The following is a 12844-nucleotide window of genomic DNA, read 5'->3' on the forward strand; positions in this document are numbered from 1 at the left end:
CCTTTTCTTGAACGACTGCGTTCCAACAAGATTCCTTTCAGCCGGAGAAACCACGCCACTGACACCTTGAGATTTTTCCAGTCTGAGAAGTAACTCATAAGTTGATCAGTGGCAGTAAGTGAACCGTTACCAACAACATTCACCAAGGCATCCCTTTTTACTTCTGGATCGTCCGCATCCACTTGGACATCACCACCATAATTTGCTGGCCAGTCTTTCTCAGACTTCCACAAAAACTTGGGACCCTCCAGCCAACTATGGTTTTGCAGAAAGTCTGACACCTTTACTCCTCTGGAGGCAGCGTCAGCAGGGTTGTCCTTGGAGCCAACATGTCTCCACTGGGAAGGGCTTGAAACTTCTCTTATGGCTGTGATCCTGTTCGCCACAAATGTATGGAAACGTTTGTCTTCATTATTGATGTACTTCAAAACTGAAGTGCTGTCTGTCCAAAACACAGATTCATCAAAGTGAAGTTGAAGCTCTGACTTTAACATCACATCCATCCTAGCAGCCAGAACTGCAGCTGTTAGTTCCAGTCGTGGAATAGTTACAGATTTTAATGGTGTAACTCTGGCCTTTCCTAATAAGAACGCAACATGAGCCGTACCTTTGGAGTTCTGCAGCCTGATGTAAGTTACAGTGCCATAACCATCTTTACTGGCATCTGCAAAATGATGTAGTTGCCTGTGTATGGGTGCACCAAAGTCTTGCGGCTTTATGCATCTATCAACTCTGAACGATGCTAACAACTCCAGATCTGCCAACCATCTTTTCCACTGACTTTCGATATCTGGTGGCATGACATCGTCCCATCCACAGCTTCTCCTGCAGAGCTCTTGTTGCATGATTTTTGCAGACAAAGTGACTGGTGCCAACATACCTAAAGGGTCGTACACTGAGCTGGCTGTGGACAACATGCCACGTCTGGTTAGAGACTGCTGCTTCACTTCCAACTTGAACTTAAAGGAGTCTGACTCGACGCACCAAAGCAGACCTAAAGCTCTTTCCATAGGAAGATTGTCTCGATCCAGATTCAGCTCTTTCAGATCTTTAGCCCGTTGCTCTTCTGCAATTGTCTGCAACACTGCCCGACTGTTGCTAATCCATTTCTCCAAAATGAAACCACCTCTTTTACAGAGAGCCGAGAGATTTTTTATGATCTGGATGGCCTCCTTTTCTGAGCCCAGGCTCATCAAACAATCATCCACATAAAAGTTTTGCTTGACAGCTTGAACAGTCTCAGCAGAAAAGTCAGACTTGTTGTCATCAGCAGTCCGCCTCAGCGCATAACTAGCGCAACTGGGTGATGAAACAGCTCCAAACAAATGCACCGTCATCCTGTATTCCTGAAGCTCTCTGCTCATGTCCCCTTGTGGCCACCAGAGAAAGCGCAGAAAATCTCGATCCTGTTCTGCAACCTTCACCTGGTGAAACATAGCCTGTATGTCACCCATAACTGCTACAGGCTCCTGCCTGAATCGAGTGAGAACTCCAAGCAGTGAACTGGTAAGGTTGGGTCCTTGCAACAGTTCTCCATTTAATGATGCTCCTTTAAATGTGGCACCACAGTCAAATACCACTCGTAAGGAGCCTTTTCTGGGATGATAAACACTGTGGTGTGGTATGTACCAGATCTTTCCACTTTGCAAATGCTGCTGAGGAGCTTGCTCCGCATATCCTTTATCAATAACCCCGTTGAGAAAGCTTGAATATTCCTTGTGCAGTGTTGGGTTACTGACAAACCTTTTCCTCAATCCAAGTATCCTTTGTTTTGCCACTGCAAAGTTGTTTGGAAGAAGAACATCAGGTTTCTTAAGAGGCAGCTTCAGGGTGTACCTCTCATTCTGTAGCTCTGCAGAGGATTCCATGACTTCCAAAAACTTAAGGTCCTCTCGAGACATTTCTTTGTCCTCTGAGGTTTTTTCATTAAAGTCATGCATATACTGATTCTTCAGCATGATTTCCAAGTTAGACACTGAAATCCTGTTCACCACAACAGAGGAAAGCTCCATGTCAAGACTGCTGCCATTTCCACTTCCAGTTAAAGGGCCATTGATAACCCATCCCAAAACTGTTCTTATAGCGTATGGGCTATCTCCAAAACTGTTGACAATTTCCCATGGTTCCAATAACTTGGGAGCGTTGGTTCCTATCAACATGTCAACATTGGCGTTTATACTTGGAATATGGACTTTCGACAGATGAGGCCACCTTTTAACATCTGCGGCAGTAGCAATATTGTCTGCTGTGACTGGCATTTTCTTCTGTGTGAGGACTTCTGGAAGGAGATAAAAGTTGTTTTCCTCAAGACCAGACACCTCCAAACCCAATAAGGAGTGTGCAGGAACAACTTTTTCCTGTCCCATTGTTTTCAAAAGAAAATGGGTTCTTTTCCCTGTAATGTTCAACTTCTGCATAAGATCCTCTGAACAGAATGTAGCTGAACTTCCAGGGTCCAGAAACGCATAGGTCTGTATGACCTCACTTCCCTTGGTGGACTTAACCTTCACCGGCACAATAGAGAGAATGCAGCGATCCTTTCCGGCCCCTGTATGCCCACATGTCTGAGGGAGAGTTGATGGTTCTAACTCCACATCTGCCTTCTTGATATGGAGCACAGTGGGATGTTGTTGCTCACAAACTTCACAAATCATGCGCTTATTACAGGTCCGGCTAAAGTGTCCGGTGCATAAGCATCCAAAACAAATGCCTTTCTCCTTCAGAAAATTAATTTTGTCTCGGTGCTTCTTTCCTTTGAACTGTTGGCATTTTTCTAAAGGATGAGCACGTGAACAGCAATGACAGTTTTGGCTTTCCTGTTTCTTGAAGTCATTTTGAGTAACCTTGTTTTCCACGGAGTACATGGGTGCTACTGTAGTGGCAAAACTGCTTCCTTTCGCTCCACTCCTTGACTGTAGCTTTAGCTTGTTGGTAGGATTTAAACCAACAGATTTTGGTGTTACGACTTCAAGATCTCCAAAGATGGGGTCAGAAAGAATCCTCACATGCTTTTCAAGAAATAAAACCACATCCAAAAAATGAGCTCTGTCACGGGAGGCTTCCATAATGTCATGGGCCTTAGTTCTCCATCTTACCCTGAGCTCGAATGGCAGTTTGGAAATGATCAGTCTCATATTGGTTGGCAAATCCAACTCGTACATGTAATGAAGTTCTTCCATAAGATTGCAACATCCACGCAGAAACAAAGCATAAGCTTGTAGAGCTTTGACATCTTCTGACTTGATTGTTGGCCAAGCCAGAACCTTTTCTGTATATGCAGCTGAAATCTTGTAATCATTTCCATAATGTTCCTTGAGAAGACCCTTTGCCACAATGTAGCCACGTTCAGGAGCCATGTGTTGACAGCTACGAACCAATTCCTTTGGCTGTCCCCTTGTGAATTGTTCCAGGTAATATAAGCAGTCAGCTCCACTAGCTTTGTCCTCCACTCCTTGTTCGAATGCTTTAATGAAAGCTTTATATTGAAGTGGATCTCCTTCAAATACAGGAATGTCTCGTGTTGGAAGAGACAATAAGCGCTGCTGGTGAACAAGAGTAGCTGTGATTTCATTTTGCTTGTGCATAATAGCAATAACATCTCCAGATGTAATTTCATCACCTCGTAGGTTTGCATGTTGCCTGTTTTCCAAAGCAGTTGTTGTACCAGCTTCCAAACCTTGTGATGTTTTTCCATGTTTTTCATCATATGCATCAGCATCTTGTTTTATTGCACTTGAATCATGTATTTGAGTTGGCTTTGGGTTAACGTCCATTGATGGCTGTTTGTGCTGTGGCAATGACCAGTCCTTCTGCTGTGATTTGCTTGCAACGGGCTCATATTCCTTTACTGTGGGGTTAAGACTGTTAGGTGGTTTCAGCTTCCTCTTTTCCCTTTCAAAATATGAGTTCATGCCATTTGAGGCACGAGAGGAACGTCCATCTGAAGCCTGCAAAACTGCTAGCTTAGCAGTAGATGCTGCTAACTCAGTTTCCAACTTGAGCTGTTCCTTTCTCCTCCTTATTTGTTGCTCCTGTTCCTCCAATGCATGTTGTTCCTTTAATGCTGCCATCCGAGCAACAAGTGCAGCTCTTTCTGCTGCTGCTTTAATTTGTGCAGAGGAAGTGGTACTTGATTTGTTACTGATGTAACTTTTGTTTGAATGTTTACCCACATTGGAAACACTATCATCAGGATTAATTTCATCACCACAATCACCATTTTCATGATTACCTTCATTTTCAGGCACACCCTTTTCATTTTTCAAAACCCACTCTTGTGTATTGGCAATAAATTCATCATTGAACATCATTTTTGCTTTGAACCATGTTTCATGTCTTTCTTTTTCATCCTGGGGCAACAAACTCATTATTGAATCATGCACGCATTTTATATCATCACACAATTCAATGAAACCATCAAGAGCATTTTGTACCTCAGAACCGTTTCCATTTTGCATTAAACCTTGTATCGTTTTTCTTAAATTGCTAGCCTTATTTAGCTTAGATTTTCTACCATTTTGTAACCTGTCTAACCTGTCAGCAAGAGCTTTAGCAGTAAGTTTGACAACCCGCTTGCCTTGCGTTTCACATTCAGCAACAGTGTCCTGTTTGCCAACAGCTGGCGCGCTCACAGCTGATGTTATGTCCGTGTCCGCAACGCACTGCTCCATGTCCATTTTTATAGTCCGACAGTCAATACAATTGTTACAAAATTACCAACACAAAGTTTTGATCATCCCCTTCAGCAACCAATGCATTGGACTTACGCCTTATTTTTTGTGTGCACACAACTAAATGGCCATCTAAACTTGCGGTAGCGCTACCTTACCTCCGTCAGATGAAACAGCTGTTGTGTGTCTCCGGCGGCGGGAAACTCCGCAACGTCCGAACCGAATCCTCCAGTCAGCAGCCTGTTGAGATGAGATGTTCTCCGGTGTCCTGGTCAGCCGATGAGCAGATGAACCTCAGCAGATGAGAAGATGCACCGCATCTCCTCTCCGGCGTCCCAATCAGCTGATCAGCCGCAGCTGGCTGCGCGCTCCAATCACGCGATCCGTCTGCTCTCCCGCGTTGCCGCAAATCATGGCAAACTTCTTCTCGATTAACTAACAAAACGGACAGATTTTTGACTGAAAGTATAGTGGCCAAGCCCACGCTTTAGGCCACTGAGGTGCTCCACCACGGATTAGTTAATTGACGCACATTTTCACCTTCCGATTAAATGAAATATTGTCCATTCAGTACTTGCCGGTTGTAAATTGTCCATTTATTCCATGTAGTATTTCTTTTCCATTCAAACATTAATAGTCCAACAACAGTTCACAAATTCACAACTCAACTGCAGCTCCTCTGCCTTGAGTTTCATGTCACCAGGTGAATACAGAGTAGGTTCGGTGAGTGTGTGTGTGTGTGAATGCGGGTGTGGTCAAAAATCTGTTTCCCTTTCCGGGTGGCACCTGAACCTACACAGGTTAGTTCCTACTTATAGTAGATGTCTTAATTGGCTCCTACACTAATGACATTATTTACATCAGGGATGCTCATTTTAATTTGCTTACCACTTGCTGTGACAACTTAAATTGTGTACCATAATATGTAAATCTTTAGAATATGAATTAAGAAATACTGTGTTGATATTAATGACTTCACGTTTTTGTGAAATATAAGTGATGGAGAGTTGAAACTGCAACTTACATGACATTCTGCACGGAATACCTTATTTTACCTGCAACAAGGGGAATGGGCTTGAAAGGGAAGGTGATTTAGTGGAACTGCCTCAGTCATGCTGCTGTTGATTTTGTATCTAGGGAATTCACCAGATATTTTAAATGTTTGAAGAACACACAGTCTTAAAGCTTAGAGATGTGCATGGGAAATTAATCAAATTAATAGATCCCTTGGATAATTCTGCTGTAATACTATACCATCAGTTCCCAGTGTATGTTAAAGTGCACTGATCAATTTTGTGAGAGAAGCACCTTAACCATACTTGCATGAATCAGGTATGGCCACTCTATCTTTATGCCTCTGCACCGGCGACAGCCACAGCAGAAGGCATCATGTTTCCAGGTTGTCGGCTCCTATGTTCATGCGATTATCTGTCAATGCGCAATCTCTGAATCACCGTGAGGGAATTTCCTCAAATTTTGTAGAAACATTCACTTGGACTCAAGGATGTACTGATTAGATTTTGGTGGTCTAAGGTCAAAGGTCAAGGTCACTGTGACCACACGTCCATCCCATTCTTGTGAACGTACTATATCAGCAGCAGAATTTAATAACATCTGGGACAAACATCCGCTTGGACTCAAGGATAAACTAATCAACTGAATTTGGTGGTGAAAGGTCGAAGGTCAAGGTCACTGCGACATTTTTGGCCGTAACTCAAGAATTAATGCACAATAGGATGAAATTATGAAGTGGTGACATTTTATAACCAAAAGGGTCAAAGGTCAACCTCACTGTGACATCTTAATGTTCTACAAGAACACTTCTGGCCATTATCCAACGCTGTAACTCAGAAACGGAAGGGCAGACCGAGACCATATTTCCTGCAGCTTGACTGGTTGGCAGAGGCATACAAATGCAAGGTGATAATTCTAGTTTCCTGAACTTCCTTTAATCCAGTAACACTGCTACCTGTGGACGTTGGAGTTCATTATAATAGTCTTCCTGAGGTAAAGACCAAGGGCATTTATTACCTTTTCATTGGATGATTTTTTTTTTTACTCAAAACATATCATCATTGTTTTGTGGACTTAAAAGGAAATAACTGCTTATCTCTCTGTGGTCCCTCCCTGATTTTAGTATTAATATTATGGTAAAAAAAATCGAATCATTATTTAACAACAAAAGGAAAAAGGAGAATAGTGTGCCCTGAAAGCATTTATAAAATTATACGGTGTATCCATCAACGCCTGGTATTTTCTCTGCTATTCTTTGTCTCAAATTAGTCAAGTTTCTATTGAGGATTCATGTAGTTTAATACCATTAATTTCAGCAGGGTTGCATACACTATATTTAACCTTCATGATAAATTATATTTAATTACCTTTTTGAAGTCATGAAGTAATGCTTTTTTTCTTTTAAGATCAACTGTGAAAGGAGCAGCATTATGTTTGCGAGTTAATATTGCTCATTGTAGCGATTTGAAAAAGGAATACCCAGTAAGAGCAACAGAGACAGAGAGAGAATAAAGTATTTTTGTTATGAGTGATGAAATATAGGCGTAATTAAAAGATACTGTATAAATGCTATACAATATATTGTCCATTTATCCGTGTGTATTTACAATCTCTGCCTCCCTTCGCATACACACATGCAGTATGTGTGTATGCATATGTGACTGGAAAGTGGCAGTACTTTGTGAGAGCACTAAGTGGCATAATTGCATATGTTCCCTGTGGCAAGAAGCCATGAAAGTAGAAAGTAGGGGGGGGGGGTTCTAGACAGTGGAGAAAGGAGCAATGTTGGAGGTAGAAAGTGTCGAAAGGAAGCATGACTGAATTGTTACATTAAGGTCAGTGTTTAATTACAACCCAGACTCATTCTCCACCTCTGCTGTATATTTAAGTGCCAATAATTAACCATTGATTGGACAGGCTTGAGATGAGCAAATATTATCATAATGGTGTGCTAAGCAAGTGTGTAATAAAGGTAATGTCTGCATTTCGTCTGGACAAACCATAAATTCTCAAACTAATTCTAGCGCTTGACCAGTGGCCGAGTCTCAAACAACAGCCACAGACTGCTGAACGAATATAAGCAAAACAAAGACCATGGGAAAAGCAGAATTCCTGGAACATGCACATAAGTGGCTTTCATGGGAAATGCAGCATGATGTACATTTTCACAGCATTATTAAATGTCAGCAAAAAAAAGTGTTGTTTATGTCATACACATTAGTCTGTTGTTCTGAATTCCTCCTTTCACTTATTGACAAATAATGCTGATTAATTCTATTTGCCACTGTGCTTTGTCAGTGTTGAGCTGCTCTTGCAGAAACTGAAAACCTCCTGTTAATGTTTTAGAGTGAAAGATCTCCAGGAAATAGATTGTACTCTCCAAATATAATTTTCAGCACGCTACATTTTGCTTATTTCGTATTCTCTTCATTTGCCTTTGTCCTCGCTATTTTTACGTTTTAGCCATACATGACTCTAGATCCCTAGCGGCAATGCCAGTCTCTCGGTTGGTCTGTCGTCCAGACCGGAATATCTCATCAACTAATGAATGGAATACTATGGGATTTTGTACAGACATTCATGAATCCCAGTGGATGAATCTTACTGACTTAGGTGATCCCCTGACATTTGTGCCCCAGTTGACACTTCTGTTTTTAATGAAGTATCTTGACAGCTATTGGACGGACTACCATGACATTTGGTACAGACATCCCAAGATGGTGCACATAGAATGAATTCTGATTACTTTGGTGATCCCCTGACCTTTCGTCTACCACCACCCTAAGGTCAAAATATAATTTTTATTCTATCAACTCCTACATAGCTGAGATTCCCATCAGCCTCAGCTATACTTCGTATTCTGCGCTAATTAGCCAATGTTAGCATGCTTACACACTAAGTTTAGATGGTGAACACGTTAAACATTGTATATAAGAATGTTAACCTTGCTCTTGTGTGCTGATTTTAGCATTTAGCACAAAGCAATGCTGTACCTCAGTGCTCACAGAGCTGATAGCATGGCAGCCTTGTTTTCTTTTTACCTCTGTGAAACTTTGAGTGCTGTTCATATCAAAAGAAAATATTTTCAAAGTATGTGACAAAATAACTCTATCATTCAGGGAATATAGTAAGCCATGGTTACTGTTGGCTATTGTTTTTCAGAGATATTTGTGGAGTTGCTTTTTAATATTTCAGTTTTCTTAGGTTTAATGTAGCAGCATATATACCAACAAACTGATTTTTACACAGGTAGATTGTATTCAACTACTTTTCAAATATTTACTGTAAATTCATTAAGATTCAGAAAAAAGAAGTTTTCTGGAATGTTTTATCAAAGGTTAAATAAAATATCTCACGTGTTTGTCCGTCTCCGCAGTACCATGGTGCAAAAAGAAAAGGGCGTGGACTCATGTCTTCCAGCCTGAGAATTGCCTTTAAATACCATGCACCTTTCATCCCGGGTCTGTGCAGTGTGAGTGCACACACAGAGATCGAACTGGCAATTTGCCCTTGTAATGTTAACTGCACAATAACCTCAAAACTACCATTCATGAAATGTTACATAAGTTATGATACTGTGCATTTTTAAATGAAAAAAGGTTTTTAATTTCAAAGACACTGTTAAATTTTGCAAATAAAATGATTATAAAAGATTTGTTTCTTATTAACAACCCGTCAGTGACAAACCACTGATGAATTCTCAAACAGAAAGTTGAAACGTTTTCTTTTCCTATAAACTGAGGTGAAATGTGGTGCTGGTTGTGTGTGTGTGTGTGTGTGTGTGTGTGTGTGTGTGTGTGTGTGTGTGTGTGTATGTATGTCAATGTGTGTGTGTGTGTGTACTGACACAAAGACCAACAGTCGCTCCTCATTCACCCCTTTGCTGTACAGTAGGGAGGGACCCATCCATATTTAATATATTTCTATCCATAATTCACAGACCAAACCTGGGTGCCTTACTAGTGAGGGACTCTTAATAGGATGGGACATCGTTCCTGTTTTCCCTCTCTGTCTCATTCTCTCACACTCTTGTGTCTTTTTCTCTTCACATCTCTCTTTCACCTTTGTTTCTCTTTGTCTTGATGTTTTCTATCGCACTATCCGTCCACCCCCACTGTCCTACGTAGCTTTCCAGTTTTTCAGTGGTCATTATGCAGCGAGAAGGTTCCACAACCCATTCACAATCCTAATAGCTCGGTCCATAGAGAGTTCACCGAATCCAGTGTATCCAGTTCATGTGAAATCCCGTAAAGATGACCTTTCAGACGTGTGTTTGCCATTGTCTGCTATCCATTACAAGCAAGTCCAATCCTGTGAAACAATTCCCTGCATGCACCTATTGCCCACATACATGTACAGCTTGTTACAACATTTAACTGCTAAGTTCCACAGGTGGATTGATCCACTAGCTGGAATATACTGTCAAAGTATCTCACATCTTTTTGCCCCAGTTAATTATCATATCCAGAAGGGTGAAAGAATTTTTTGTTTGTTTGTTTTCTTTTGCTATACTGGGATTCTGCACCTTTGTTTTGAAGCATCTCATAGAGCATGTCAAGCTTGTTTTCCACAGGCACACCAACAGGTATTTCACTGAGAAGATGTGAGACATTTATATATAGATATGCTTCGCTAACCTCCATGTCATTTACACACAAGAGTCTAAAAAAGTGATGACACATGATCTAACTTATTATCTATTAGCAGATTAATCAGTGTAGTAATTAACTAGTTAGATTACCTATTAAGTAGTTCATCTATCGTAGTTACCCAACTGTATCGCTTCTTATGGATTCCCTCCCACCCTCTCACTTTCTCCAATCAGCTGTTGTATAGCCATTTTAATCTTGCACAGTGTACCCCCCCCCCTTTAATCTCAATCATCAACTTTAACTAATATAGCAAATATCCTATTAAGAATAGCTATCCTCCAGCTTCACACCCCCACAACTCTCTCCTCTCCTGCTCTTCTTCTTTTCTCTCCAGCCCACTGCTCCCGTGGGCTTTGGTCAGTAATTATGGTGGATATAGGGTCTATTCTCACCTCCCCCAGGTTTAAGATGCCTTCACAGAGTGGTCAGCAATAGACTGTTCACCATCGTAATCTGTGGCTATGATTCACCTCGCTGTGCAAATAGACCCGAAGGATCAGGTGTCCTTCAGTAATGATTTTCTGCTTTGTTTCATTTCCCTCTCATTCTAATTTTTAAGTGTCTTTCCTCATGTTTGCATGAATATTCCTTTTTTCTCTGTGCATTAGTTGTCTCCATGATGCCCACCTGCCTGGCCACCTCACTCCATGTTTCTTTCTTCTTCTTTTCTGTGTCTGTCTGTGAGCACCCGTCTCTCATTCCTGCTTGTTTCTGATAAAAAAAATAAAAATTAAAAAAGACTTGCACTTTTAATTGACTCAGCTTCCTCTCACTCACTCTCAGTATGTGGCATCTGAAGGTGTGTGTTCAGATGTGCTCACTGCATGGCAACAAAGTTGCGTGTGGCTCTATCACAAAATGACTGATGTGACTGACCTGAACTGCATATGTGAAAGGGACATGGTGTGATATGGCGTTGTATCACCTAAAAAAAAAAAGAAGAGGATGATATATTCAAATATGGCAGTCATAGCCTCCCTGCTATATGACTGCTTGTATTCCCTCTGCGAGTGTATTTATGCATTACCAGAGATAGCGGCGTGAAACTCATTGCAACAATGATTCCTTCCTTAGGTGTGGTGGGAATAACACAGGTAAACCCAGTGCTCTCCATGCATGTGTGTGGGCTTGTGTGCTGTTGCTGTGCACTGCCTGCCTTAAGCCAAAGTATAGTACAAACAGACTAAACCATTGTGACAGCACTTTATATCTTGCACTCAGCTAAAAGGTTTTCAGTACTAAGGATGTGTTTCCGGTGGGATAAATTGTCCAAAATCAGTAAACAATTCTGCCATGTAATAGATGCTGACAAATGTTTCATTTTTAAAGTAGTGTGAGGTATTTTTCCTAAAACACTGGACGAGTGGTTTGAGGATAGAAATCCTGTAGAGGGCTCCTTTAACATAAAGAATGGACTGAGGAGCAATTCAAAGTGCTGCCTAAACTGCATATTACTGTAATGCCAGACCCCTAGTCACCTTTCAACAACAGGTGCATCACCCTGCTGTACACTCATGGCTTTATTTTTGTCAAATTTGTTACAAGCACAGACTAAAGGATGCTCAAGGATAAAGCCAATAAATGTTTGCAGTTTGGTGATATTTTGATTATCTACTGAATAGGTTATTTAGAATGTAGATCAAAGAAAAAATGTCTCAAGAAAAAAAGAAAAAAGGCAAGTGGAATCTGCAGGAAAAAAGGACTTACACTTTGGTTTGCACAGAAATACACCGGTTGATGTGTTTTCTCTTCCTGCAGCCCAATGGCATGTCAGAAGATCCCATTTGCTATGCGTTTAACCGCAAAGAATTAAAAGAAGCACAAGTCACCTCACATGAGAGCGGTTTTATGTGATTTTGTTTGTTGCCTCGTCCAACCACGGCTATGCTAAATTGTTCCGTGGGCTTGCTTTTATCATATCAGCGGCTGGTTTGAGGAACTGATCAAGGCAGATGGAAAAGCTGGTGCAATTTCACTTGGTTGCAGCGCTCAAACAAAGCAAACAAGATTAGACGAGGAGTTGAAAAAACTATGATTATTGATTATTCAATTTTTTTATGAAGCTTTCATTGGTTTAACTGAAAACAATGTTACAAAAACAGCTGATATATTAGCAGTGTATTTTTACAACCCTGGACGTGCTGGTTCCCTCTTCAAAACTTTATTTAGAACTATTTAGTTATTTCAAAGATGATTATTATTATGACATTTAACTACATGATTGATATCAAAGACCTTGCACACCTTGAAAAACAAATCTCTTCCTATTTTACTTTGCAGTTGAAAGAATGAAGTTGGCTGATGGTTTGAATGTGAGGAATAGAAAGATGATTCTGAAGTTGTTAAATAATGATGGACACTTCAAAGCTTACTTTGGTCAAGAAAACTCCTCATAGAGTCTATGCATACACACAATCAGATAGTCAAAACACACACAGAAAGCACTCACACCTCCTGCAAGTGCTGCACATATTTGAACAAGCGTACACAGACATGCATGTAAATACA

The sequence above is a fragment of the Seriola aureovittata genome, chromosome 4 (assembly GCF_021018895.1).
Source record: "Seriola aureovittata isolate HTS-2021-v1 ecotype China chromosome 4, ASM2101889v1, whole genome shotgun sequence".
NCBI classification, from domain to species: Eukaryota; Metazoa; Chordata; class Actinopteri; order Carangiformes; family Carangidae; genus Seriola; species Seriola aureovittata.